Here is a 24,290-nt window from a genome sequence, read left to right on the forward strand (position 1 = left end):
TAACAATGTAATATCCCTCTCAGTTAAAAATCCACATTATCAAAGCTTTTTCAAACCATTCAATCCTTGGATAATGAGGGACAAGCATAAATAGTTCTAGTACAAGAGGCCTAAGATACTGTACAGTGAAGACTCGTGTTTTGCTAACTGGTTTGTCTTTCTGATCTTTTTTAGCCTTTGCTTTGGAAGCTACTAGATCATGGGGACATGATCACACTTGTCAATCACCATGTATGTTTAGACATCAATGTTAAAAGCAACATGGGTGTTTTACGTGTCCATAAAGACAGCAAAGAGTACCCCTTAATACAAGAAGATATTCAAACTTTCTTGGGTAGAGTGCTACATTCTCTAATGTTTGTACATAATGCAACATATGATGTCATCATTTACCGAGGCTTTTCTCATTTCAAGGCATTGTGGAAATTATGGGTGAAAACTATGTTTAGATAATCTGCATTCCATTTACATACTTTGTTGTAACAATATATCCCTAGAAAACTGAGGACAGGAGCTTACACATTATTAAATAAGAAGAAAGGGAAAAGTATGGAAGCTTCAAAACCAATTAGAATTTTATAAGATAAGTTACATGTTTAGTCATACAGTGTGACTACCTCAGTGAAGCATTTATAGCTTTTAACATCATTTTATTTCATTTCTTCTTTGACCAATACTTGCACTTACTATAATTATTCAGTTACATGCGAAATCTAATTTTAGAATAAAAATAACAACACTTATAAAGAATGAGATCTTTGTTTACTATTTATGCTAATTTGTCATGCTATGTTTTCCTTAAGAATTGCGTCATACAGAAGCTGGCTTTATAGCAGATCGAGATTATTTCATACTTTGTTTTCTTGCATCCTTTCAAAATATGTAAGACAATGCAAGCAGTTTAACAATGTTTTTCTTTCATACTTATAACATTTGCTTGGATTACTTACTGAGAAGCAATGCAATTGCTATCTCCTGGAGTACAACACACAGTAGCAATTTCATGGCAATGATATTTTTTATGATAACATCCATCTCAGCTCCATTTATCCTTAATCCATCCATCCATTCATCCATAACCCCCTTTTCCCATTTTTGTACATGGGGGTCAGGGTTTCACTTCAATAGTGACAATCATTTAGAGCCAAGGTTTAAATCGAGAGGTGGCTAGCCAATGAAGTATGATATGGTTTTGATAAGAAGAGTTCAGCTTTTAAAATGAATATGATGCTCAGTAAGTTCTAAGAAATAGCTTCCTTGATTTTTTTTTTACAACTTTTTTACAGTACCATTCATTTGCAGTTTAATGAGACTGAAAACGTTCTTGTTGGCATTGTTTGGTTGATCTGGGGTATATAAGTCCTGAATCATAATGATAAATAATGTCAGTAGACTTGTTCTTATTCATTTATTTATTTTTTTCAGTTTAAAGGCTTTATTTACAATTTCACCGTTTCCGTTTGGCATATGGCGTTATGTTACATAAAAGCTAAAAGTGAACTGCAAATGTACCTGAGGAAAACTAAACCTACATAAAAAACTCCCATAGGTTGAAATACATAGTTTGGCAACTAATTCTAAAAGGAAATATAACTTCTCATATGCAAAAGAGAGCAGTTACTGAAAAGCTTAGTAGTTCATTCATTCTCTAATCCTCACTTTATGATGATCAGGATTATGTTGGTTTCTGAGCCTATCAACACACTCTGTGGGAATAGAGCAGAGGACTTATCCAGCAGAGGACACTAAGCTATTGCAGGATGTGCACAAATATTCAGTCATGCACTATATGCATGACTGTGGGTAATATATGTATATATAGTTCCGCCTTTCTAGCCGATGGCATGTCTTTGTGGTGTAGGAGGGAAACAGCTTACTGGGACACAGAAGGCGCACTGGCTGGGATTTAACATTGATAATCGGGAGCTGCGAGGCAGCAATGTTTTGTGCTATGCTAGTGTACAGCATGAGGATGAGGTTCATCAGTGAAATAATGAATACCCTCTAGATCCTACTCAAGGAAAAAACAAAGTACACAAAGATATATTTCTGGTACATGTATGGACATATACAGAGATGCATCCACGTGTCTATACATGTATGTAGGCACACCTGGATCCTTCTTAAAGAACAACTTTTAACAGGTCAGAAGTATTCTTACCCTTGAAATTGGGCATATTATATTTAACCTTAACACTTTTAGCTAACATCAAATGTGGAAGACTAGATAATGATATATTAATTTTTCTGTTTTTACATTGTAGAGAAACATGAATTTCTCTTTAACTAGTTTGCTAACATAGGTTCATAGGTTCATAGATTAGTACTAGGCTAATTGCCCTTGCATGCCATTTTAAGCCTAGCCAATTATCCCTTCTGAGACTCAAACCCTGCACCTTGTGTTTGTAAGGCAAACACCTTAACCATTAGGCCACCCTCCCAACCACTCCAGAAGGCTTACTAACAAAATGTCAGTTTATAAGAAAATCTTAGCTGATTAAGATTATAGCACTACAGTCTTTGCAAATAATTTTTTACACCTTAGTATCTGTATCCATTCTAACATTAGCAATATCATCTTGTTTCCTCTCATTGTCAGTATTACTGCAAATGTTTACTAATAGTCCAGTTATGAATGTCATTACTGCTTAATGCTGTAATTTCATTTTCAGACTGAGTTATACTTGCAATGACGTATTGCCTGAATGCAAATACATATGACGGAGAAAAATGTAAAAAGTGAGAACGCAACCAGGAAAAAGAAAAGAATGTTATTTAACCAAATGGGATAATTAAATGCTTGCCTATAGTTTACTGCATAGCACAGTACTTCTGATCTCAAAGAAATGCCAAGGAGTAGAAGTCCTGAAACCAAAGCTGTATGCAGAGATAAATGGTAGAATAGCTGCATAAATGTATTGATCATTGCTCTATAAAAATCCGCACTCTGCAAATTAGCATAAAAGAACCAGTGTAAAATATGTTCACAGCATAAAGAAATATTACCCAGTCTAACAGCACTTATGCCATAGGGCAAGGGCATTTTAAGAGAGTAAAATTCATTGACAGGTCACAAAAATTTCCAGGGCATAAACAATGAGGAGATACATAGAGAGACAATTTATAAAAAATAAATGCTGCTACATTCAAACTGTGTATACTATCTCATCAATAATGATAATCATCTAGTAATAATAATAATAATAATAATAATAATAATAATAATAATAATAATAATATAGATGATTATGATCAGGTCTCTGAGAATAACCTGTGCACTCTGTGTTTGAGACATGGATATCAAGAAATTTCTCTCAAAAGTAAAACATGAGAGATGATGCTTCTATCCCTGTCAACAGCATTTAACAAGGAGAATTATGACTGGAAAGGTTATAATTCTCTGTGGACCATGGAGCTTTATCTGCTCCCATGCACTACAAAATTTAGAGAATCATTGAAATCTGTAACTTTCTTTTTGCTGCCCTACAGAGAGCAGACACCACTGTGATAAGAAGCAGAAGGACCTTTAAAATGTATTCAACCACTTCATTCAACAACAGCAACAAAAAGGCTGAATTAAATAGTTAAATATGCTTTAAAGCACTTTGCACTTCTTGACTCCATTAATCGGTGTTGCTGACTACTGTCCATGTAGTAGCTTGAGAGTAGAGTTGAATAGTAGTAAAAGGTGTTTTATACAACTTGTTAAGCACCTTTCTGATGTCAGTAAGGTGCTTAACAAGTCTGTCTTTCCATGATATGGGGGTAATTGTAGCACTCCATGCACTTCAATAATAATATGTCAGTCTGACAGAGGAACTAACAAACATTTGTTTGGCACATGGCTTACAGGACTAAAAAGCTGTTAATGAGCTCTTTCCTGTGGTACTGTGGTTAAAAAATTTGGGGGGTTGGCATAATGGTTAAGGTGTTACCTCAAAAACACAATGAACAGGGTTTGATTCTCATCTTTAAGGGAAATTGGCTAGGCTTAAAATGGCCCAAAAGGGCAGTTAACCTAGTACTTATCTAGGAGCCTATGTAATCTGTGAACAGATTCAGAAATGCAATAACAGAGTGCCTCAGTGAGGCGAGAAAAACAAAGGAGAACAGTATAGTATGAAAGTGCTAACTAAATATAATAAAATATAGTATTAGACATTATTCTCGTGGAAGTGCATACCGAATGCCACTCACTGTGTAATTTATTAATGCTCTATTGCAATGTCATGCATACTTATTATATTTTCATTGCCTATGAAAATACTACACATAAGGTCACTGATGCTTAGATATCTCCTATAACCACAACTAACAAAAATGTGGATAAAGACAGCAAAAATATCCACAGGACTTTCATGAAGCTGCATACCTGTCAACTGTCCCTTTTTTGCAGAATGTACCTAATTTTTGCCTCATATTTTTACCCTGTTGTTTTTAAAATGTTTAATTTTCTGTTAATCTACTGAGGCTTATACTCACTTAATAAGTCCAGACATTAAAGTTTTCATAATTCTTACTGTCCAGAAAATGCACTGTGATGCAAACTACATTCTATTAACTTTTTATGTGAATTAGCTTAACATTTAAAAACTCTCCATGATTGTGGACACCCCCATCAGCTACTTTTGGTTTTGTCCAGAATACTTTAACCATTTGAGAGATATGTTTAGCTACAGGTAAGACAATCTAACTATTCACTGAGCCATTGTTAAGGCTTTTGAGCTACAGCAACAACAACAATAAAACTACATAAACTAAAACAAAATGCTAAAACTGCTGATAGTGTGAGAGAGAGAGAGACATTATCAACAAGACTGAAGATACCTCGTTCTGCTTACCATTTAATGAAAATGTAATTTTGAAAATGGTGAGTCAAAAAAAAAATCTTTTTTTTTCTAGGAGGCAAGCCCGCTTCCCTGCACCTTCGATGTAAGGGGAAAGCCCCCAGATCCTCCAAATTACATAAATCAACTCCATAATTGCACCATAGTGAAGAAACAACCCAGAAAATGCACCACTGGCTCACACAATGAAATGCACTGAGGTAAAACTTACTGAGGCATAACATTCTGTCGGTGATGACTTATATGATAGCCATTAAAATGTATTTCTTCATACTTAGCAAAAGGTCTTCTGATGAACTACTATGTTTCAATATTATTCACCATAGATATTACTTAAAAAGATGTGTAAGTTAGCACTGAAGCCAACAGACAGTCTCAGTTTATAAGTATTCACAAGCTACTGGACTTCATGAATATTCATAAGCGACTTCTTTGCTCAATATATGCAAATCCATTACTTAAAGAAGGCAACATGTCAATCAAGGTTAATTTATGTATAATTTGATGGATTTGCTTATGTTAATTACATTAGAGATGCACAGCAAGAACTGGGAGAGGTGGGATAGTGTTCTGCACTTATGCCCTGAAGAGATACAAATGAATCATATTGTGCCATAAAATTATAAGGAACTAAGTATGCAGTGTATGAGCAGACAATTGTTTGATGCTATGCACATAAAAGTAGTTAACGGGGGTAGTGTGGTATGATCCAAATACTGCGAGACAATAAACCAGCCAAAACACATAAGGAATGAAATTGCGTGCCATCAAAGCACAGATCAGGAAGTATATGTACAGATGAAAAGTTATAATTCCAATAAAATATTCCTGCAGTAGAAAACAAGAAAGCAGCAGGAGGACCAGCTTATATGTAAAACACACCTTTAATAGAGTTCAGTGCTTTCATCCAACATGTAATTGGGGCTTTATTAGAACTAATTTTAAGTACAAATCATAAGTATATATATTAAATACAAGTCAAATTAATCAGTTGTATAATAAAACAATTAAAATAATCTAACTGAAACTAATTAATTCAATCTCAGCCCACATTATATTAAAGACAAAACGACTAATTTTAAACCGTATAAATTTTTATCCATTTTCATATTAAAAATGTCAGACATTACAATACATAAAAAACCTGAAAACAAATAACAAATGCATCATAAATAATCTGTACCAAAATACCCACTTCTGAGTTGCCAAATACATAAAATGTTATTAGTTATAATTTTGCTGCCCTCATTTGAGGACTGGGTTATAGAAATCTGTTCATTGAGACCTGATTCAATATTGACTCCTAATAGTGGTTACCAGTATATCTCTATATTCAAATGAATTCTCCCATTGCCCTCCCCTTGGGTCCTTTGGGATCTGTTCAATGACAAAAAAGTAAAATGTCCTTTGACACAAGACCTAATATGTTTGGCTAAAGCATTAGTATCAACATCTTTATTTATATCATACATATGCTAGTAGGTACATTTCTTAAGAGGGCTCTCTGTTTTACCCACATAAAAAGAGCTACATCTTCCACAAACTGCAATGTAAACAACATAGCATTTCAGACTCCGTAATAGTTTTTTTATGAGGGGCTAAAAACATAGCACTTGCATTTGATATATATGAGCAATAACTGCATGCTCCACATCTATAAGTACCTGTATTTGTTCTGTTTAATGGAAAATCCTCATTATCCCCTCTCTCATATAAATCTTTCAACTGAATAGCATTTTTATATACAATCCAAGGGGGTTCAGAAAACATTTCTAACGTCATAGGGACCAATTAGACTTAGAAAGCTGACTAACAATCTTCACCATTTCTTGAATGCGGTTAATGTGACTAATATCATTAATATCGTTAATAATGGAGACATACCTGGTCGCTCATCCAGCAATAATATCATCACTTTGTATTATCTAACCAATCTTTTGGATATCCTCTCTGTATATAGAGAATCTTAATGAACTTGCATTCTTCCAAAAAAATCATGATATTCAGAGATCATGCGAGCTTCCCTTACCAACTGGCCTTGCATAATGCCTCTTTTTTGATGATATGGATGGTCACTTGTGTATTGGAGGTAGGAATTTAAAAAAGTACATTTCTGAAAAATTCTTGCAAGATAAACTACATTTATAGTAAAACAAGTGCCTGATTCTTTAAAGAAAAAAGGTTTCTTGCTAATCGGATGCTTAAAAGATAAATCCGTATTAATATTGATTCTTTGCATTCAAATGCCAATATTTTTGTTTTTGATGTTAAATATTCATATGATGAAGTTGTATTTCTTGATATTGTTGTTAGTTTTAAATATATGATTTTTGATACTGAGGTCTATAGAAAATATGTACAAGCTATTAAATATGTGCACTATGAAAGTATGCATCCCAGACACATCTACAAGGGAGTGGTGAAAAACCAGTTCCTAAGAGCAAATAGGTTGAATACAAAAAATGGAAGTTTTTTAACAGAGATGGATAATATGGCAATGGATTTTATTAGTAGAGGCTATAAAAGTACTGTTATTAATAATACTAAGGGATTTTTAATTAATCAGAGGGACAACTTGGCTAGAACATACTTTTATTCCACAGGTAATTTTAATAATATATTTTAGCCTAATTATAGTAAATGTAATACTGTTTACCTTATGGAGTTTAACAGGTGTACTGATACTGTTAAATGTATGATAGAGAAGAACAGGGTTATATTAACTTCTAACTTAGATATTTATATTATTGTAAGAGCTAGACCAAAATTTGTTTGTAAAAATGAGAGGAATCTTAAGCAGCTTTATGGTACAGAGATATAAAAGATGAATCTAGTTGTAATAGACCAGTTATAAAGAATGATACTGTCCCCTGTCTTAAATGTATTTATTGTAATAATATTAATACTGATTTATCTTTTAAGCATCCATTTAGCAAGAAACCTTTTTTCTTTAAAGAATCAGGCACTGGTTTTAATGAAAATGTAGTTTGTTTTGTTAATTGTGTTTGCTGTGATTGTTTTTATATAGGTAAATTGAATATGAAACTTAATGAAAGAATTGGTGACCACCTCTCTGATATTCATAGAAAACTAGAAACTAATGTGTTGACTAAACATATATTAACTAAAGGGGTTGCGCGTAAGTTTAAATTTAAGATTTTGCAGAGAATTACTCAAGATATGCAAGGGGGAGATTCAGTAACAAGAACTGACATGGCAGAATACAGATGGATTAATTATTTCAGAGCTGGCACTCCACCAGGGCTGAATAGTACTAATAGTATTAAGCTGGTTTTAAAAATTAGACACGATTTTCTATAAATATATACTTCTAGGTATGTTATATGTTGTAATTATTTATTTATTTTTACATATGTTTTGTAAGATATAGGGCTGTTATATAAAGTTTTGACGTGTTTTTTTAATTATATGTTATGTGATTTCCCTGATTGGCTGGTTTCTTCTATAAAAGGACTGAAGTTGATTCAGTATGTATATGCAGTGAGAAAGAGCTAGAATCTCTAAAGCTTTGTTGGTTTGCTATTTGTCTTTACTTTAATTATTACATTTGGACATTGAACTTCTGGTTTGTTTTTATTGGGTTTTCATTTGTACCTTTTGGAGTTCTTCAGCTTCCATAGACTTTTTTTCTGCCTTATTATCCAGGAACCTGATATATAATGAACATAACCTAAAAAGGGGTAATCTAAAACATATGTATATTCCTAAGCATATAATGCTAAATTGGCAAAAAATGGGGGCACAAACCACCCACATAGCTACTCCAACCATTTGTTTAAAATTTTCCCCTTCAAAAATACAAAATTATAATTTAATACCAGTTCCATGACATCATATAACAATCTAATATCTCTCTCAGTTAAAAATCCATGTTATTAAAGCTTCTTCAAACCATTCAATCCTTTGATAATGAGGGACAACCACAAATAGATCCAATACATCTATTTTCACAAATATAGCATCATGTTTATATGGTAAATCATTAATACAATTTGAAAAATCCAGTGAATCATTTTTATTACAAGTTTTCTGATGAGAAATATTTTTAAACTTCTGTCAAAATAAACCGCAAGGGAATAAGTTTTAGATCCACTTGCAGAAACAACTGACTGGGGGGATTTTCAATATTCTTGTGGATCTTAGGTATACCAAATATAGCTGGTATTCATGCATATTCTGACAAAGTCCTGATTACATGTTGGATGAAAATGCTTAACTCCATTAAAGGTGTGTTTTACCTATAAACTGGTCCCCCTGCTGGCTTTTTTTCTTTCTACTGCAGGAATATTTTATTGGAATTATTGGTCATTGTTGTATTCCTGCATTTTTGCCACTGTTTTTGGTTATATGTAAAGCTACGCCAGACTGAGACACCATGCATGTTTGTATGTGCAGAATGAGAAAACTATATGTCAGACAAGGCCTGTACAGAAATAATACACTGACTGTGTGTGTAGACAGCATTGTATCCACCATGGGAGAATGGTCCAGCATGACAGGAGTACCAAGCATGTCATTGAATCACATCAGTATGGTTTGAAGTAGGCAAAATTAAAACCAAATAACTTATAAGTGCTACAAATAGAATCCTTTTCTGCAACATCACTTTTGGGCCCTTGAATTTATATGGAATTTTGCAAAGGAAAATACACTTAGAAGTGGAAACCACACAACTAGTATATAGACACATATATTACTGAAAATCACAGCTCAAATGAAGCAATGTCAACACGTCAACACCTCAAAAGGGGTACAGCACTCTACATTGCTAGTATATAGACACACAGCTCAAACAAAGTAATGCCATTCAGAGGTTTGAGTTTATTCTGTAATAGACAGCATATACAGAGTCCACCTATGTAAAGGTTGCACCTATGTTCAGGGCCTCATGTAAAATGGGAGTGGGCAGGTGAAGCACTGGAAGAAGTATATGATACTGATCAAGTGATTTTGGGTGGCAAAGTGCTGTAGCAGATGGAGAAAACATGTAGCATTAAGCACGGGGGGTGGAGGAAGTAGGCACTTATAAAAGGAAGTATACCAGGGATCTGTAGAAAAGCAGGGGCATATGGCAATAGCCAGAGCACTAGGAGATCTGACTAAGAAGAATGGTCTAAAAAGGCTTATAATTCTCACTTCTTCATTTTCAATCAGACAGTCTAATTTAGCCTTCATGGCCCAGTTGTCTCCAAATCCCTCTTTGTGAACGTCACCTGACTGTATCTGTGCTCAGCATTGGTCAGTGTCCTGAAGCCACACTGTATAAATGATGCAAGGCTTGTAAGGCATTATATATGGCAGCACTATACCAGCAGCTGTTGCAACAAGATGAAATGCAACAGGATACAGTGGTGGCAACTTCAAGTTTCGCTGTTCCATGACATCCTAATAAAGACATCTTGCTGTTCTACCAGAAGTACCTATGTTTCAGTGTTGCAGGACCTCCTCCTGAACATTACTAAATGGGAACATCTTCAGCACTGGCTGATCTGTCAAAGCAGAGGGATGAGAAATAGCACAGTGAATATGGGATGGCTGCAATGAAAGTAACATATAATATTGCTGTTTGTGTACCTTGTCATGGGTATATATCACTTAATTGAAGCTGGTGATCGATGATAAAATGATAGTAATCTTTCAGACAAACTGTGTGGGGCTGTCACTAGTTTGTCTGCATCAAAATTAATTTATTTACACTCTTTGTGCATCACTGAAAAATGAGCTTGTGCACAACTGGTGCTGACATTGACAACATCCATAAACAATGACAGCTATCATGTCTGAAAATTAACACATTTGATAAGCTAAAAGCAATAAAACCAGCCATAGTACCACTGTGGCAGTTAATGAAAAGATAAAAATAAATACACACACACACACACACACACACACACACACACACACACACACACACACACACACACACACACACACACACACACACACACACACACACACACACACACACACACACACACACACACACACACACATGTACACTACAGTGTTATAACATGACCCACAAAGATAAACACTCAAAGAAAACTCAGTACACGAAACTATAACCAAGAGCAGTGCAAATCCCTCAGCATATAAAATGACTTTATAGCACCATCGGACTACATGGTATCAAACTATAAAGCATTAGCCCCCAAAACAATGATGATTATAAACCTATAATTACAAACCTACATCTTGTGCATGCGACAGAAATTCTAACCTGAAACTCAGTGCAAGTACTTTAAAAACAGCAAACTCTTAACCAAATCCTTAAGTAGTTATTCCAGGAAGAAGAATGCAGATGGAAAAAAATAAAAATTAAATCTACCATAAATAATACAAAACCAGCACTACATAAAATATAAATAAACAACAAATGGTGCAAACCTCAAAGGATTAGCCTGACTTATTCAGTCTATAGCACATCATGAAGACTCCACAGAAGATAAAATATTAAGAGCCATTGCAAACCAAAACCCACAATTACTGTTTCAATGGAAAGACATATACAAAGATTATTGACCCCGGAAAAAAACATGCAGAATGCCACAAAAAAAAACTGAAATGACAAATGTGAGTATGAATAAGAAAGTCTGTGAAGTAATCCAGAAGGAGGCCTGTTGAAATTTTGAGTATCATAGCTGCTTTCCTTGGAAATGAAGTACTACATTTGCAAATGAGGGTAATGTATATTAAACTCCTCCTTGTCAGAGGTATAGTTATTTCAAAATTAATGTGTGTATGGATATATCTATCTATATCTGTGTGTGTGTGTGTGTGTGTGTGTGTGTGTGTGTGTGTGTGTGTGTGTGTGTGTGTGTGTGTGTGTGTGTAGGGGGTATTCTATATCTAATGATATAATTCTTGACTGCTATATAATCTTCTGTTTTTGATTGAATTGAGTAAATGTCGACATTGGGTCATTATTATCACAGTAAGCAATAATCCATTGCATAGAGGTTTTATTGTCTTGGTCTATATAATATTGATGGTACAGTATGCTTTTGCGAATAATCTGGTTGATGAAAAGCATCATCTTTCGACTGTTCCCGTTAGGGGGTCACCACAGTGGATCATCTGTTTCCATTTCTTCCTGTCCTCTGCATCTTGCTCTGTCACACCAACCACCTGCATGTCCTCTCTCACCACATCCATAAACCTCATCTTAGGCCTTCCTCTTTTCCTATTACCTGGTAGCTTCATCCATAGCATCTTTTTCCCAATATACTCTGCATCCCTCCACAGTACATGTCCAAACCAACGTAATCTTGCCTGTCTGGCTTTGTTTCCAAACCTTCCAACCTGGGTTGACCCTCTAATATACTTATTCCTAATCCTGTCCACCCTCGTCACACCCAGTGCAAATCTTAACATCTTTAACTCTGCCACATCCAGCTCTAACTCCTGACTTTTTGTCAATGCCACGGCCTCCAACCCATATAACATAGCTGGTCTCACTACCCTCTTGTAGACCTTCCCTTTCACTCTTACAGGTATTCGTCTGTCACAAATCACTCCTGGCACTCTTCTCCACCCACTCCCTTTTGCCTGTACTCTCTTCTTCAACTCTCTTCCACACTCAGTGTTACTCTGAACTATTGACCCCAAATATTTAAACTCATCCACCTTCACCACCTCTACTCCTTACATCCTCACCATTCCTCTATCCTCCCTCTCATTCCCACACATATATAGTCCTGCTGACCTTCATTCCTCTCCTCTCTAGAACATATCTCCATCTCTCCAGGGTCTCCTCCACCTGTTCCCTACTCTCACTACAGATTACAATGTCATCTGCAAACATCATACTCCACGGGGACTCCTGTCTGATCTCGTCTGTCAACCTGTCCATCACCATTGCAAATAAGAAAGGGCTCAGAGCTGATCTTTGATGTAATCCTACCTCCACCTTAAACTCCCACTGCAGACCTCACTGCTGTCACACTACCCTAGTACATATCCTTTACCACTCTTACATACTTCTCTGACACTCCCGACTTCTTCATACAATACCACAACTTCTCTCTAGGCACCCTGTCATATGCTTTCTCTAAATCTACAAAAACACAATGCAACTCCTTCTGATCTCTGTACTTCTCTATCAACACTCTCAGAGCAAACATCACATCTGTAGTGCTCTTTCCCAGCATGAAACCATACTGCTGATCACTAATCATCACGTCCCTTCTTAACCTAGCTTCAACTACTCTTTCCCACAACTTCATGCTGTGACTGATCATTGCTTTCCATCAACCATCAATCTGGTTGATGGAAAGCAATGGTGACTAAAAAAGTCCCAGTATGCAGTAAAGAAACATCTAAATTTAATTGCCATTAATTTATTTGCACAATGTAACATGCTAATAAATGTATGGTTCTGACACCTGCAATTATTTTGTCAGGGTACAATATTCGAGCAACGGGCACTTGATATCATTGTAATACTGAGTACATTCTCTATATTAGGTTGTGCAACATGTGGTTTAGTTCTACAAAGACCAAAGAAGGAATGCTTTCTGAGGATACTTACATTCTCTTCTAAATTCACTCAGCTTGTCATTTTAATTGATTTAATGGTGTCATATGTACCTGTCTTGTATAGTCAAATTGTTTTCATAATAGGTAGTTAATGCAAACAGGTGTTAATATCGCCAAGATGAGAAGCACCATTACTTGATTGTTTAAAAAAAAATCAGCATAAGCATAAGTTTTTTATTGTGCATTATGCTTATGCTACAGCATTGTTAGTGCTGAAAATTGAATGGATTTTTTTCCATTAGCATTCCTGGAGACAAAGGCATGTTGTGTTAAGTGTTTAACATGAATAACACTGAACTATGTCAAACATCACAAGACTTCAGTGTAGATCACTTTCTTCTTCCGGCTATCATAGAAGAAATTTATTCACGGGCACTTAGCAAAACAAACAAATTCCTTATATTGATGGTTATCAATGCATGATGGAAAGACAAAGAAATAATAAATGGTATTGGTCGTGTCAAAGTAAATCAATACAAAGATGCAATGGACATGCTGTCATTGAGGAAATAGTCGAGGGTAATAAGCTTCATAAAAGCACAGTATACTTCAATACTCTGCATGCTAGAACTTCTCCCCATGTATATATATATATATATATATATGGATCTACCTGACTACATCGACACTTCACAACACCGACAACAACTTCACCGACACCAAATAATCGACAGTTCACAAACATGACACCTCATACACTCGACACATCATAACAACAAAGAAAACAAATCCCCTGTCTAAAACCCACACACACAACACAAGCACACCAAAATCCTTACAAACCAACACTAACCCTTACATACACAACTATCTACAACCCTAACCGAAACCCTAACCCTAAGGTCCGTCACTATCGCACACTCACCTAACCCGCGCCCTAACACTAACTCACTTAACCAGGCCCCAACCCAAAAAATATCACTACTGCACCCTTACCTAACCTGCGCCCTAACCCTAACTCACTTATCGCACCCCTATCCCTACAGACCGCCAACATCGCACACTTACCTTACTTGCACCCTAACGGCCGTCACTACCACATACTTACACATCCTTTCCCCATCTCAGCGTTCTCAGCGTCGGTGTTTTCCTCCGTCGGTCTTCTGACTTGTCGATCTTCTAAGTCGTTGTCGGTGTTATGACGTGTCGATGTAGTCAGGTAGATCCATATATATATATATATATATATATATATATATATATATATATATATATATATATATATATATATATAGATATATATATATATATATATATATATATATATATATATATATATATATATATATATGTATGTATGGGATCTGGACACATGCTTGACTAGCATATGTCCAAATCACAAAACATCGAACACATATACACGAAAGCGCTTAACATAGTGTGTGCCTGTTTCATAGATCGGACTACAGTGCGGGTAAGGGAAAATTCCCTTTTCCCCACTGTAGTGCAATCTCGGAGTGAGAATATTAAAGTAGGGGGGTGCAGGGGGGCAAACCCCCCTGCAGAAATGTAGATTTTTTTTTTAACTACACATACACGGAAGCACTTTTCAGTGTTAAGTGCTTTCGTGTATGTGTGTGCGATGTTTTGTGATGTGATTCGGACACATGCTAGTCGAGCATGTGTCCTAGACCCATATATATATATATATATATATATATATATATATATATATATATATATATATATATATATATATATATTTATTTATGTCCTTGTGTTGGTTTTGACATAGAGCAAATGTTACATGATCCACCATGTCTTCATGTCTTGTTGTTTCTGATTGCCTTAGCAGGTACAAGTGAAACTGTGACTGATGTTATTCCATCATGGTATTGACTTACTGAAATTGTAAGCAGAAGTAGACAGGACAGCCAGGGTAGCTTGCTTGTAAGGAACCCAAAGCTGTCCATGAAGTTAATTCCACATTATTGTTATGTCTAAATATTATTTGGAAATACAGGACGTTTCTGGAATATAGTACAGGTATTGGATTTATTATTATATTGATTGTTAATAAATTTAAAGAGCTATGCACTTGTAAGAGGTGGATAGCTGATGAAACATACTTGAGTAAATGGCATCCATGTCAGCAGTTATACACAGTCCATGAAATATGTGAAAGTAATTCCACAGTTTACTCCCAATGTTGTATTTATGTCATTCTGCAGATAAAGTAACTGAAGGCATATAATACTATGTGGTATTACATATATGAACTTTTGATGAATGTCATGTTGACCCTTATTCACTGATCATGATGTTTATAGGTTCATAGGTGTTTACTAGGCTAATGACCACAAGGGCCTTTTTAAGCATAGCTATGCATACAAAATCTCTGACAAGTTCTGATACCCTTGATAAGTGTAAGCGTGGGCCTGGGAGATGACCAATTTACAGGTTACCTGTGTCCATTAGAGTCATAGGTGCCAAACCAAGGATGAATTTCCAGTTTCCCACCCAATTGTGCAAGTTGCACTTGAATTGGGCTAGGGAGGAACTCTGATTCACATGGATGGGCAGCCTCTTCCATAGATGGGGTAGTCTCTGAGGTACATACCTATCTCTTCAGCAGGTCCTATTTATATCACAGGCAAGGTTAAGTCCTTAGAAAGGGTAATTCTGGTGCTGTTTGTTTTGTAGATATACAGGAGGTTCAAGAGAGTGGGGTCTGACAATGTCCTGTATGCCAGACACAGATCTCTGCACAAAAGCCTGCTGTAGACAGAACACAGCGATAGGACCTTGAGGCATTCTGCATAGGACATTTTACTTACACCCTGTATTAATTTATTGAGAAACCTTTGTGGATGTTCCAATTGTTGGATATGCCTGGTTAGGTACATACCAAAGGGGGCATTGTACTCGATGGGTTTGATGACTGCCAAATACAGTGGAACAATGACTTCCCTGGACCTAGATGCCACACCTTTGTTTATAAGTTGCACAGCATAGAATGATTTCCTCACCACTGTAGACACATGATGCTCAAATGCTAGATTACTATCTATGTGTGTCCCTAAGTTCCTGACTGCTGGGTCACCCTCTAAGAAGTGTGTTATCAATATGATAGTTACCAGGGATGGATGACTTCCCAAAAGATACTATTATGCATTTCTTTGCATTTGGTTTTAGTCCATGGCTCTGGCACCAATTGTTTGTCTGTGTCAGCCCCTCTTGGAGAACATTTGTGTCAGTATGAGATTCACTGACAGCTCCTTATTTGCAGTATTCTGCAAATTTAGTCAGACAGAGACCACTGACATTGGCCTTGACTTCTGGGAAGTAAATGCCAAAAAGGAGTGATCCAAGGACTGATCCCTGAGGACTCTACCTGCGACTGGCCTTTTTGTAGAGATGGACTCCCCAGTTCTAACCTCTTGGGTCCTGTCTGTGAGCCAGTTGACCATCCACTGGGTGACATACGGGTTTGTACTTAACCTCTTGAGTTTGTCAGCAATGCCCGAGTGGGGTATTCTGTCAAATGCCTTGGCCAGTTCAATGTAGGCAGTGTGCAAGATCTTTCCCTCATCCATTGCTCTGGTGACCTTCTCAAAGACATCCACCAGGTTGAGAAGACATGATCTGCCCGACAAAACCAAATTTGGTTGGGTCCGATGTCTGGAGGTTTACCACATCTCTATTAATGCATGATTGTGAGTATTCTGCAGTTAGAAGCATTGGGGATAATGTAGTTAGTCCCTCCATGAAGGGATGTTATTACCACTGATGTAATAATCTTTGGTGGAAAATTCATTTGCTTGATCTGCAAAGTAGGTATGGAAAACACCTAAAGTTTGTGTGGCTGACAAATGCTGATGTGCCTATCCTATCTCGCATCAATGCCCTAGAAGTGTGTGGTACTCTGCAAACCATTGTAGGTAGGGAGGCTATACCCTTTATGATTTATGTTGAAGAAACTTACTTCATAGAGAAACTTAAAAATTAAAACCTTTGGACGAAGCATGATGTGATTCCTGCCAACTTTTAAGCACTCATTTTTGGGCATTGAAGAAATGTGCCCTGCCAATCTAGCAAGTTCAAGGCTAATGTAGTAGTTTGGCACAGGACAGTAAGACATCTACTTTGTAAGACAGCAGTTAATATGAGTGCAGTGCAGTGAAAAGTTTGGAAATAGCTAATCAGTAAAGGTTAAGATTATCATCTGGTCTTTTTGTTACACAGCCTAAAAAGAGAACTGTACAGTGCAAATATACATAGAACATTTACTCCATAGTACAGAGTCTTGTATGCTTCTGGATTTCCTTAATGCATTATAAGTGCATATGTCTGTGTAATATCATGACATATCAACTGCACTGTGCAAAATCTACTGCATATTGCAGCACTAACCATGCATTGCATAAAATGCGAAAATGTTGTTAATAAAGACAACATCCATTTTTCAATGTTAAATATGTTTTCAGCATTACACTGCAGAATGCATGAATTACTTGATGTAAGTTATACCAGGTGTGCATTAAAGCAAAATCATGAACATTGCATTATAACTGCTGATAAACTTATTTAGATCATACTAAGAAGGACATTAATAATATATCTTTACAGTAAAATACTATAATTTATTATGCATCTTCATCTGATATCCATATATTTATTTACTGGGAAAGTCCGACTTGGAAAGAATCCAAATTTCAACAGAGTCCCAGGGAGAAGTACTCGAGACATATGTCTTGTGACATAGAAGGAAACCAGAGCACCCAGAGAAAAACAGCACAAACACAGGGAGGACATGCAGACTCTGCACAGAAGGCACTTAACCGAGACTCGGACCAGAGAACCTCTTGCTGTGAGGTGACAATGCTACTCCTGCACCACTGCACTATCTATCTATGATAATTTCTTATGCATCTTCAACTTTAGCTGATATCCACATAACTAATTGTCTAAGTGTACAGTATTGCACACATACATAATGTACACCATAAGTAGTTAAGATTAAGAACTGCCCTTCTACATTCTTAGTACTTTGGAAATCAGTAATCCAGCTATGCAATACAGACAGCTAAAAAAAATAAAAAATCTTCTTCTTCTTCTTCTTCTTTCAGCTTTTCCTGGTTCGGGGTCCCCACAGCGGATCACCTGTTTCCATTTCTTCCTGTCCTCTGCATCTTGTTCTGTCACTCCAAACACCTGCATGTCCTCTCTCACCACATCCATAAACCTCATCTTAGGCCTTCCTCATTTCCCCTTACCTGGCAGCTTCATCCTTAGTATCCTTTTCCCAATATACCCAGCATCCCTCCTCAGAACATGTCCACACCAATGCAATCTCGCCTCTCTGGCTTTGTCTCCAAACTGCCCAACCTAGGCTGACCCTCTAATATACTTATTCCTCATCCTGTCTACCCTCGTCACACCCAGTGCAAATCTTAACATCTTTAACTCTGCCACCTCCAGCTCAGACTCCTGCCTTTTTGTCAGTGCCACTGTCTCCAACCCATATAACATAGCTGGTCTGACTACCCTTTTGTAGACCTTCCTTTCACTCTTACTGGTACTCGTCTGTCACAAATCACTCCTGACACTCTTCTCCACCCACTATACGCTGCCTGTACTCTTTTCTTCACCTCTCTTCCACACCCGCCATTACTCTGAACTTTTTATCCCAAGTATTTAAACTCATCCTCCTTTGCCAACTCTACTCCCTGCCTCCCTGCATCCCCACCATTCCTCTATCCTCCCTTTCATTCACACACATATATTCCATCTTAGTCTGGCTGACCTTCATTCCTCTCCTCTCTAGAGCATATCTCCACCTCTCCAGGGTCTTCTCAACCTGTTTCCTACTCTCACTACATACCACAATGTCATCTGCAAACATCATAGTCCACGGGGACTCCTGTCTGATCTCGTCTGTCAACCTGTCCATCACCAGTGCAAATAAGAAAGGGCTCAGAGCTGATCCTTGATGTAATCCCACCTCCACCTTAAACGCATATGTCACTCCCACTGCAGATCTTACCGCTGTCACACTACCCTTGTACATATCCTATACCACTCTTACATACTTCTCTGCCACTCCTGACTTCCTCATACAATACCACAACTCCTCTCTAGGCACCCTGTCATATGCTTTCTCTAAGTCCACAAAGACACAACGCAACTCCTTCTGACCTTCTCTGTACTTCTCCATCAACACTCTCAGAGCAAACATCGCATCTGTAGTGCTCTTTCCTGGCATGAAACCATACTGCTGATCACTAATCATCTCCTCCCTTCTTAACCTAGCTTCCACTACTCTTTCCCATAATTTCATGCTGTGACTGGTCAGTTTTATGCCTCTGTAGTTACTACAGCTCTGCACATCACCCTTATTCTTAAAAATCGGTACCAAAACACTTTTTCTCCACTCCTCAGGCATCCTCTCACTTTCCAAGATTTCATTAAACAATCTGGTTAAAAATTCCACTGCCATTTCTCCTAAACACCTCCAAACTTACACAGGTATGTCATCTGGACCAACAGCCTTTTCATTCTTCATCCTGTTCATAGCTATCCTTACTTCAGATTTGCTAATCCATTGCACTTCCTGATTCACTATCCCCACATCATCCAGCCTTCTCTCAATCTCATTCTCTTCATTCATCAGCCCCTCAAAGTACTTCTTCCATCTGCTCAACACACTCTCCTCACTAGTGAGTATGTTTTCCTCATTATCCTTTATCACTTTTACCTGCTGCACATCTTTCCTAGCTCAGTCCCTCTGTCTAGCCAATCGGTGCAGATCCTTTTCTCCCTCCTTAGTGTCCAACCTTTCATACAACTCTCTATACGCCTTATCCTTAGCCTTTGCCACCTCTCTCTTTACCATGCACCTCATCTCCTTATACTCCTGTCTACTTTCTACATCTCTCTGACAATCCCACTTCTTCTTCTCCAACATCTTTTTCCGTATACTCTCCTGTACTTCGTCATTCTACCACCAGGTCTCCTTGTCCTCCTTCCTCTGTCTGGATGTCACACCAAGCACCTTTCTAGCAGTCTCCCTTACTAGCTCTGTTGTAGTTACCCAGCTATTTGGTAACTCTTCACTGCCACCCAGTGCCTGCCTTAACTCTTCCCTGAACTACACCTCACAATCACCCTTTTTCAATTTCCACCATTTGATCCTTGGTGCTGCTCTCACACTCCTCCTCCTCTTCTTGATCACCAATGTCATTCTACGGACCACCATTCTATGCTGCCTAACTACACTTTCCCCCGTCACCAGTTTACAGTCTCCAATCTCCTTCAAACTGGCCCTCCTGCATAGGATATAATCCACCTGTGAGCATCTCCTGCCACTCTTGTATGTCACCCTATGCTCTAATAAAAAAATAAACTTTAACTTCCTCTTAGCCAATTAAGGAAACTAAGAGAAGAAACTAAAACACAACAGTAACTAAATAAAATAAAAAACTAAGCTGCAGTGGTTATAATAGGTCTTCACATATTTACATGATAAGGGTACAGCATAATTTCCCAGAATGCTGTACTACATTTGTCTGAAACTTCTGTTAACAAAGGGACGTTGTTGATTAACTTTAACAATAGTCTTTCTCCCCATGGCTTGTAGGTCAGTCAATAATACTCAAATTTCTAATCATCAAATAAACAGTTTAGACATAGGATTTGAGCTCTAATTTAAACAAAACATTGTCATGTAGTGAAGACAGAACCACCCCATCCAAAGAACTTGAAGTTCTGCATCACTTTCTTTAATATCCATCTTCTGAATTTTCTGCACTTTGGGATAAGGTAAAATTCCTCCCTACCCCTCTTAGAGACCTTATTTCATGCACCAGCACTTTGGTCACTTATGTATTTTTATATGTGAGAGCAATACACATCACATTTCTTTTATTATTATTGCTATTATTATTATCATTACAATTATCATTATTTTATTTATTTATTATTGCAGCAATCAAAAAAGAATACATTTTTTCAGAATTATAAAAAAAATTCAGTTATACTCACTGAAATAGGATTTAAAATTAATTAAACATTCTGCTTACATGTCTTTTTAATAGTTTCATTCTACCTCACAGACTACTTAAATTGTCAATAATTTTATGAGTTTCTTGCAACTTAAATTATTTTTCATTTGTATAAGATAATCAGTGCTGCTAAACACTGAAGCACTGATTATTTTCACAGAATGATGACAAGTAAAACAATGGCGCTCAAGCACACATGCTCCAAGATAATACCCTTGGAGCATGCAAATGAGGTTTGGAACAGACCATTTTGTCCTGGGACATCTTCAAGTGGGGTTAGATACAAGGGTTAGCAGGAATTAAGAGAATAAGGGGAGGATAGGGATAAATGGGATGGATGGATGGTTAGGAGGAAATGAGATAAGGGTAGGGAGGAGCTTAGAGGGTTTTGTCAAGTCTAACTGAGGTAGGAGTCACATTTTTGGCGTGAACTTGCTACCCTCCCGCCCTCCCCCTTTTTATTGAGGGATTGTGGTCATTTTATTTGGGGAAGGCAGAGGGTGGTATAGACTCGATTCACAACAGGCACGCTGGTTGGGCTGACCAATCAGCAAACTCATTTTTGAATGTTAATGGCCAGTCATTGTATAATAGAGAGGAGACAACTATTTCCACAGTGTGTAATAACACAGTAAGAAAATCTATCACAATTATGTATCTAATCTGAGAGAGGGAGAAAAGGCCATCAAATATATAAAATCTCAAAGAAAAGATGTAGAGGGTGCTTTATCTGTTGTAAATCAGGCTCTCAGAGTGCAGCAGTGCGCCCAACTTAACAACTGGTAATAGGAAAAGGAGGATGAGGAAGCAGAATAGGGTGAGGAGATGTTAGGAATCTCGAGACAGGGGTTCCCTATTAGAAGACCGAAGACACATTCTTTCGAATGCGTCTTGGTCAAACTCAAAAGCCTGAAACAGCAAAATATCGAAGTGGCTTCTAAGCGAATTCTTTCCCAGGGAAATATTTTGCTTGGCCGCTTCATTACTTTGCCATTTTCAGCACTGTTGTGCAGTCTTGAGTTGGTATATTTAAGTAGGGGGGGTGTAGGGGGTGAAGCCCCCCACTTAATGTAATGTTTAAAGTATGTTTTTTTTGTGTTTGGTTGTTGTTGGAACAGCGATTTTTTTTCCCTAGGAAAAAAATCGCTGTTCTGAAAGTTCAAAATTGTAAGCTTTCACTTAAATAGGGCCGATTAATCACCATTCGCTTTTTTAAGCACTTGGTGATCTAATATAGACCCAAGAGAGGAAGTGGATGGGAATAACAAAGGGGAATAATATGAATATTACATAAAGATTTGGAAAGAAAGGAAGAAGCAGAGATGATGTTATTACTGAATAGTGGGTGTGGGAAGATTAGGTAATGAAAGGATAAGATATGGGAGATGGCGGAAACCTTGACTTGATGATTTAATATAGGGGGTTCACTGCCAGATATGCAAAGCTGGTATATAACACCATCATGGGTGGTGAAGATATGAAAACTGCTTGAGATAAGGGGAAGGAAAGAGGGTCATGTTCATGTATGGTGAATGTACAAGAAGGTAAGGTAGATATGGGGAAGGCTGGGTGAGTTCTAGTACTAAATCTGTAGCAAAGAATTAGAGGAGAAGTTCCTATTTTATGTTTTTGGGGTGGATCAGAATACATCATGGTGAGAGTTGGAGTTATGTATTTAAGAACAGATGATGATAAGAAGAAGTAAATTTGTGATTGCAAAAAGGGTGGAATAATGTTAAGATAATCTTCAGTGACGAGGGAATACAGATATGAATGTGAAAGGTTAAAAGGACCATATGGAGAAAAGTAGAAGAACAGATTACTAGGCAAGTGGGAAAATAAGGGTTTTGAGTAAGGACAGGGAGAGGTAAATGTTGGGAGAGTAGAAAGGTATAGCATAAAGGCTCATGCTGGTTACCTGCCTCCCTTTATAAGGATGGGGGAGGCTAGTAGAAAGAAGGATAGGAAGTAGATTGGTGTTGAATGGTGAGGCAGGAGGGGGAAGAAGGCTAACTGCCTTAGCTTTTCATTTACTTTGCCAGTTATGTGCACAGTGTGGTAAGGGTTCATGCCATTTTGTTGGATGATATAAATCTAAGTGAAGCTGATTAATCTGATGAGGAAAGTTTTGAATGTATAGCAGTACTTATACTCATGAAGTCCTGCTTGTGATAAGGACTGACTTCCTTAGGTAATTTAGAACATTTGTAGGCCTATAAACATTGATCTAAATGAAGAGATGTACATACATATATACATTGAACTAAAAACCCTTGAGGTACTTCTGTAGAATGGCACTCAGAGATATGGCAATAAATAAATAAATAAAAATAAAGCAAAATAAATACACAGGGCAGAACAATACATTTTAGGTACTTTCATTCTTTTTGTTGATAGAACATCACCAGAGAACACAGTACAGTAAAAACACAGTACAGTAAAAACACAGCATTTTTAAACCCAATAAAGGCTATGACATCAAAATACACCAACCAATAAAATAAGTCAATCAATTAAACAATTAAAAACAAAATCACTTTTTTTAATGAAATGCATGTAATGACAAGCAGGTTTCCATTTGAAAAGTTCTTAAGTTACTTTGCATGTCAATAAGCTTTTCGCAGAAATCATCTAATTTAAACCAGGGGCAACATCTGCCCTCAAAAAAAATTGCCACTTAAGTTCAAGATATTCCAAATAATTATTGAACTGGTCAACAAAATAATGTTAATCTACTTTTTCCATCAGAAAAAAGTAAATTTACGAAATACCCTGCAGCACAGACTATGCCTGGCCAAATCATTAGCGGCATCTATTTTTTCGAAGGCTAACCTTCTAACAGTTTTGCCAACACAGAAACTGTTACAGTTACAGCAGCACG

Source organism: Protopterus annectens, chromosome 7.part0 (genome assembly GCF_019279795.1).
Source record: "Protopterus annectens isolate FY-2018-M chromosome 7.part0, PAN1.0, whole genome shotgun sequence".
Taxonomy (NCBI): domain Eukaryota; kingdom Metazoa; phylum Chordata; order Ceratodontiformes; family Protopteridae; genus Protopterus; species Protopterus annectens.